General features: G+C 35.3%; 2 long non-coding RNA genes across 2 annotated transcripts; one reads left to right on the top strand and one right to left on the bottom strand.

The window, feature by feature from the left end:
* The first annotated feature begins 2,284 nt into the window (after positions 1–2,284).
* Positions 2,285–4,374, top strand: LOC127158695 (uncharacterized). The gene is made up of 3 exons (XR_007826245.1): positions 2,285–2,437; positions 3,322–3,420; positions 4,180–4,374. It is a non-coding gene; the product is annotated as an uncharacterized LOC127158695 (long non-coding RNA).
* Positions 4,375–5,194: 820 nt separating this feature from the next.
* On the bottom strand, positions 5,195–6,006 carry LOC127158699 (uncharacterized). Its single transcript, XR_007826246.1, has 3 exons — positions 5,940–6,006; positions 5,436–5,566; positions 5,195–5,336 (listed from the first exon to the last, which is right to left on the bottom strand). It is a non-coding gene; the product is annotated as an uncharacterized LOC127158699 (long non-coding RNA).
* Positions 6,007–6,837: the final 831 nt, after the last annotated feature.

Genomic DNA, 6,837 nt, shown 5'->3' with positions numbered 1-6,837 from the left:
GCGCCGAAAACAGGGTCATTTGCAAGAAGGAAATTGTGCAACTCAGAGGTTTATTTACATGCCACAGCAGAGGCCATCTCAGAATGTCTGTGCAAAAGATAAATATGGGATTATCTGGATACAGTGGTGCAATATTGTTTTGGGATTGTATAGTTATATTTTGCAGTTATATTTTGCAGATTGCAGTTATATTTCCGATTTGAGCTTAAAGTATAGAAAAATATATAGCTTTTAGCTTTTGTTGACGCTACCGCGCTACTTGATCAAAATAAGAGCTTAGCTACTGAAAAGCTATTTGATTCAGAAAACAGCGACGCTACCACCACGCTACTGAGAAATGTAGTTAAGCTAGTAGCGTCACTACTTGTAGCGACGCTACTGCCCAACACTGGTAAATGCATATATATTTTTTCAAATAGTCAAATCAGTGCTGTTCTTTAAAACTTTTTTTATTCATTAAAGAATCTTAAAAAAAAAAAAAAAGTTATGCATCACAATGGTTTTCAACATTTATAATAATAATAAATGTTTCTTGAGCTGAAGATCAGCATATTAGAATGATTTCTGAAGGATCATGTGACACTGAAGACTGAAGTAATGATGCTGAAAATTCAGGTTTGCATCAGAGTAATAAATTATATTTTAAATTATATTCAAATAAAAGTAGTTATTTTAAACTGTGATAATATTTCACAATATTTTAACTGTATTTCTGCATAAGAGAATTTTTACAAGAAAAAAAAAAGAGGAAAGCTTCAGCATCATCTGAACTTAATGCATTCAGAGGTTTTAAAGAGGTCGGATGCAAAATTCACTTTAACATGTTGTTTTAACATAAATGTATGTTGGCAGTGTGTGTACACATCCACCCTATAATGAAAAAAATCCACCCAGTGGTTTTTATTTAATCACTATAAATAATATCCCCTTTCTCAAATCAAGCCATTCTCAACATCTTGTCTATGTGATGTCACACAGACCAAGGCCCTTCCCACAATTGTTAATTGACACAGCATTTAAAGAGCCATGCAACAAAACAGGTTGCTGTGAACAGAGCTGATTTTAACAAGGTAAAAAGGGTGTTCTAGGGTTCTAGAGGGTTCTAGAACAAAACATTACAGATAATGTACTCACCCCCTTATCATCTAAGATGTTCATGTCTTTCTTTCTTAAGTTGTAAAGAAATTATGTTTTTTGAGGAAAACATTTCAGCATTTTTCTCCATATAATGGACTGATATGGTGCCCAGAGTTTGAACTTCCAAAATGCAGTTTAAATGCAGCTTCAGAATGATCCTAAATGTGGTTGTAAACAATCCCAGCCAAGGAAGAAAGGTCTTATCTAGTGAAACGATCAGTTATTTTCATTAAAAAAATACAATTTAAATACTTTTAAAATTTTCAAACGCTCGTCTTGTCTTGCTCTCCCTGAACTCTGTATATTCTGGTTCAAGACAGTTAGGGTATGTCGGAAAAACTCCAATCGTATTTTCTCCCTCAACTTCAAAAATCATTTCAAAATTGTCCTACATCACTACAGAAGTACTGACTCAGTCTTTGCAAAGTGAACATGCAGAGAAGATCAAACACCCTTAAACAACAATACAGGACAATTTTGAAGTTGAGGGAGAACATGAGATGGGAGTTTTTCGACATACCCTAACTGTCATGAACTAGAAAAAAACAGAGTTCAGGCAGAGTAAGACAAGATGAACGTTCAACATTATAAAGTATATAAATTGTATTATTTTTATGAAAATAACCAATCTTTTGGCTAGATAAGACCCTTCTTTCTCAGCTGGGATTGTTTACAACCGCATTTGGGAACATTTGAACCCTTTTAAACTATAAACGCATTTAAACTACATTTAAGAAGTTCAAACTCGGGGCACCATATCAGTCCATGTTTTCCTCAAAAAAACATTTTTTTTTTTTTTTTACGACTGAAGAAAGAAAGACATGAACATCTTGGATAACAAGGGGGTGAGCACATTATCTGTAAATTGTTGTTCTGGCAGTGGACTTCTTTAATTCTGTCATTAATAATTACTCACCCTGATGTCGTTCCAAACTTGTAAGACTCTTGTTTATCTTCAGAACACAAATTAAGATAGAAAGAAAGCATGGTTTGCATTTTTTTTTTTTTTTTTTTTTTTTTGCTTTACTTATTTGAACCAGAATATACAGATGATGAACTAAGAGAGATGGACGTTTTACATCAGAATGCCGGCTTCTGCATCAGCAGCACCACACAGCAGATTAGAGTTTCACTTATCCAAAGATGTTCTGAGGGCAGAAAGGAAAATGATTGGTTCACAGATTGACCCAATGAAATTACGGCAGAGGCGGGGCCTAGGCTTTTTGAAATGTGGAGGAAAAAGTTTGCAGACTTAGCACAGATACTTCGGAGACTTCGTGGGATTGATTGCTGTTGTAAGGTAGGTGAATTTAGGGTATATTCTGTTACTGTTCAGAGATAAACTCCACTAAAAACATTTACTAAGATTTTCCAATGCTGTCCCGCTGTCTGTGGAGTTGATGTATACGTCAACAGAGCTCGTCGAAATCGTCACAACATTTAATGGATAAAAACTGTACATCTCCCGCCCTTGAGCTGATCTCAGAGCAGGATCACTGTATATACTCTAATGGCTGTTTTAATTTTAGTGCTTTACACGCTACTTTCACTGCTGGAGTGCTCAGGTTCATATCGCTGTGTTGTTTTTAGTAAACTACATGTGCTTTCAGGCCAGGAGTGCTCAACTTAATTTAGTTAACTGTTTTTTTAGTGAACAACACGCTGTTCACAGCGCAGGAGTACTTATCCTAATTTCATTGTTATTTTTAGTAAAGTACTCTGCTCCCAGGGCAGGAGTACTCAATGTAATTTCATTGTTATTTTTAGTAAACTACTCTGCTCTCAGGGCAGGAGTACTCAACGTAATTCATTTCATTGTTATTTTAGTGAACTACACGCTGCTCCCAGGGCAGGAGTACTCAATGTAATTAATTTCGTTGTTATTTTAGTGAACTACACGCTGTTCTCAGGGCAGGAGTACTCAACGTAATTTCATTGTTACTTTTAGTAAACTACGCGCCACTCTCAGGACAGGAGTACTCAACGTAATTTCATTGTTACTTTTAGTAAACTACGCGCCACTCTCAGGACAGGAGTACTCAACGTAATTCATTTCATTGTTATTTTAGTGAACTACGCGCTGCTCTCGGTGCAGTAGTACTCAGTTGGTCTGTATTACATTACCATTATATTTATAAAACAGTAGACAATTTCTGTATGATTGATTGATCTTTTATTCTTCAGTTACCTGGAGGAGTTGCAAAATCTGGACAAATCAAAGGAGCTAACACTGAAGATCTGATATCCAAAATGGTGCAAAAATGGAGATGTATGAAAAATGGTGTAAGTTTGGATCCACCTGATAAAAGCACATAATAGCCAGATTCAGTCGTTAACTGTTAATCATGGGGACGCAAGCGATTTTCAACATTTACAGGGCCATCCGAATCCAGAATGTTGGTGTTTTTCTCCCACCACCCTCGAAATTCCCAGTGAAATTACATGCTGTTTTTTAGGCACCAAAGTTGTGTGGTCGAAGAAATCGATTCAAAATGAACAACAAAAATATTTCATAACTTCTCCAGCACAGCGGATAGAAGCTGTTAAGAACAAAAAGACAAGAAAAGTACTTAAACATTTTAAATTAGTCATTATAATGGCAGTAATACGTATGTAATAAAATTTTAAAATATAGGCCTACAGTTACATACATAAAAATATAAACCAAGCAGCCTTGTCATTATAGTCCCTCATGTCCACTGCGTTCTCAAAACTTTGAAAATACCCAAAATATCAAAATCAACTGTGGCGGCAGATAATTTTCTTATTTAGCGCCCACACTCTGGAACAATCTACCCAACACTGTTCAGGAGGCAGACACACTCTGTCAGTATAAATCTAGATTAAAGACCCATCTCTTTAACCCGGCCAACACAACACATTAACACATTTCTATAATTCAAGTCCATTAAAGGATGGTTAGGCTGCATTAATTAGGTCAACTGGAACCGGGAATAATTTCCATAACACCTGATGTACTCATTGCATCGTAAGAAGAATGGCATCTACACTAATATTAGTCTGTTTCTTTCTTATTCCAAGGTCACCAGATGATGGATCAGCACCTAGAGACGACCTCTACATCCCTAAATGTCCTAAATGAGTCCTCTGCAATCTGACTTTGCTGCAACATGGAACTTTCGCATTATTGACACACTATTGTCCTATTTAAAAACTGTAAAGTTGCTTTGACACAACCTGTTTTGTTAAAAAGCGCTGTATAAATAAACATGATTGATTGATTTACCTCATGTTAATAAGAGGTTGCATGCAACTTATTTCTGCTAATCTTCACATTTCTCATGACACCTATCATTTGGAGAGATAAAATTTAAGAAAACCATTTCAGCTATAGTGGGTCTATTTTTGAACTTGAGATTTAAATAAACAACATATTATTACATTGAAATTTATTCTTAATCCAAGCATGTGACATTTAATTTATAGCAGACAACTATGCAACAGGCCATATGAGCAGTGCATTCCTGGGTTCATATGATCACACTGTGAATAAATCAAATCCATGAGTTTTATCACTGAGGTGCCATGTACATAAATTTTTACATAGGTTCCTACTGTCCAAATAGGGCTTCTCTCACAGTTCACTTGGTGATACATAAATGTGATTACAAAAGGTACCAGTCAATTTTTGTGCAACCACTTAATGTTCCTCCCATGGACTATTGCAGAGAAATTAAGACTTGTAATTTTAATTATAACTTGTGAGTTATTTATTTATTATTATTATTTTAATAATCGTGTTGTTAATGTTGTATCATTCAATATCTGTTGTACAGATTGTTTAAGAACAAAATAAAAGAAATGTTGATTGAAAATAATCAGTTTACGGGTCCAATATTACAATAAAATAAGTTTAATTATGACTTCTTTGTTTTTATACAATTACAAATTACAAACAAATCCAGTGAATTAAATGCATGTATAAAACACAGGAACGTTTCACAACAAAAAGTCCAGCAAGATGTATCATTAAACTGCTGTAGTCTTAACTACTGGATATCGTCATTCCTAGAGGTTTTTAAGTTTTTTATTTTTATATTTTTTATTTTTATTTTAGACATGAGTCAACAAATTTGAACAGGCTCCCTTTAAACCAAGCCCAAGGTCATAGGTTGCTTTGCCAAATATCTTCTCAAAACCGGTCTCTCAAAGTCTCCAGAAATGTTTGTAAGGTCTTCCTGCAATTGAAATTTTGAAAAATTGAAAATTTTGTTTCAATTTACACTGACAGTCATGATAAAAGAAAGAAGGGGAAGAAAAAAAAAAAAGAATTTTACTTAAAGGCTTTAGTTTGGGATATTGAATCATGAACATCCTCATTTTCATATATTTTCTGGACCACTTTCTTTTGTGCAGGAAACTTCCATGCCAGGAACACTACATCACTGACCATCTCACTGCACAGCATCTGAAATATAGCAATGTAAACAAACAGAATTACTAGCAAAATCATAAGATTAAAGATAAAAATCACAACTCCCTCAAAATTGACAATTTCTTAAAGACATGTAATATATCTTTAAACCCTGCCACTCCTAGAGCCTACTATACTCTGGCCTCAGCTACAACCACAATGACTGAGGGCAGATCAGAGTAGACGTTTGAGGGGGAGCTAATGAAGTCCATAGGCTGGAATTATGCAAACAAACCTAATAGGTAATTGGTAACAGGAAGTGAGACCGGAGTTTCAGATAACTTAATATGGGCGCTTAAAAAAAAAAAAAAAAAAAAAAAAAAAAAAAACAACAACAAGATTCTCAACTAAAACTAGATGAATTTACAAAGAAAGTCCAGAGATTCCCTTTCTCCAAGTATGGACCAGTGACGACCTCTGCTTTGTCCAAGAAGTTTTTCTGCAAAGAGAAGAAAAACTACATGAAAGAGTCAATGACAGGCCTGTAGTCATACAGAAATACTTTGACGTGCGTAGCACACAGTACATGACAAATAACAGTAATGTGAACCTATCCAGTACTCCTGCCCTGAGAGCAGCACATAGTTTAGTAAAAAATAACAATAATACAAACCTATTGAGTACCCCTGCCCTGAGAGCAGCGCATAGTTTAGCAAAAATAACAGTAATACAAACCTATTGAGTACTCCTGCCCCGAGAGCAGTGCAAAATTCAGTTTAGTACTGTTATTTTTACTCCTGCCCTGAGAGCAGCGCATAGTTTAGTAAAAATAATAGTAATGCGAACCTATTGAGTACTCCTGCCCTGAGAGCAGCGCATTATTCACTTTAGTACTGTTATTTTACTCCTGGCCCGAGAGCAGCGCATAGTTTAGTAAAAATAACAGTAATACTAACCTGTTGAGTACTCCTGCCCTGAGAGCAGTGCTTAATTCAGTTTAGTACTGTTATTTTTACTCCTGGCCTGAGAGCAGCGCTAATGTTAATGCTAGCGCTAACTGACTAATGAAATGTCACGGAGATTTGAACGAGTTCTGTTGTCGCTCATATCGGTATCACAGACAGCGCGGTAGCATTGGAAAAGCATGTTTTACTCAATCTACCCCATAAGCAGCTTTTGTGCAATCGACTGATAAAGTAGTTGAATGAAAATGCATATGATATGATATGTAGTCGATGATTATTTGTTCTGTGCGTCTTTGCCGGCTAATTATCTCAGTAAACGTTAGAGTTATGTTGATTTATTATTATTTTTTAAATAAAATA

Source organism: Labeo rohita, unplaced genomic scaffold, assembly GCF_022985175.1.
Source record: "Labeo rohita strain BAU-BD-2019 unplaced genomic scaffold, IGBB_LRoh.1.0 scaffold_165, whole genome shotgun sequence".
Lineage (NCBI taxonomy): Eukaryota > Metazoa > Chordata > Actinopteri > Cypriniformes > Cyprinidae > Labeo > Labeo rohita.
This window is presented reverse-complemented; position numbering and strand designations above follow the sequence as displayed.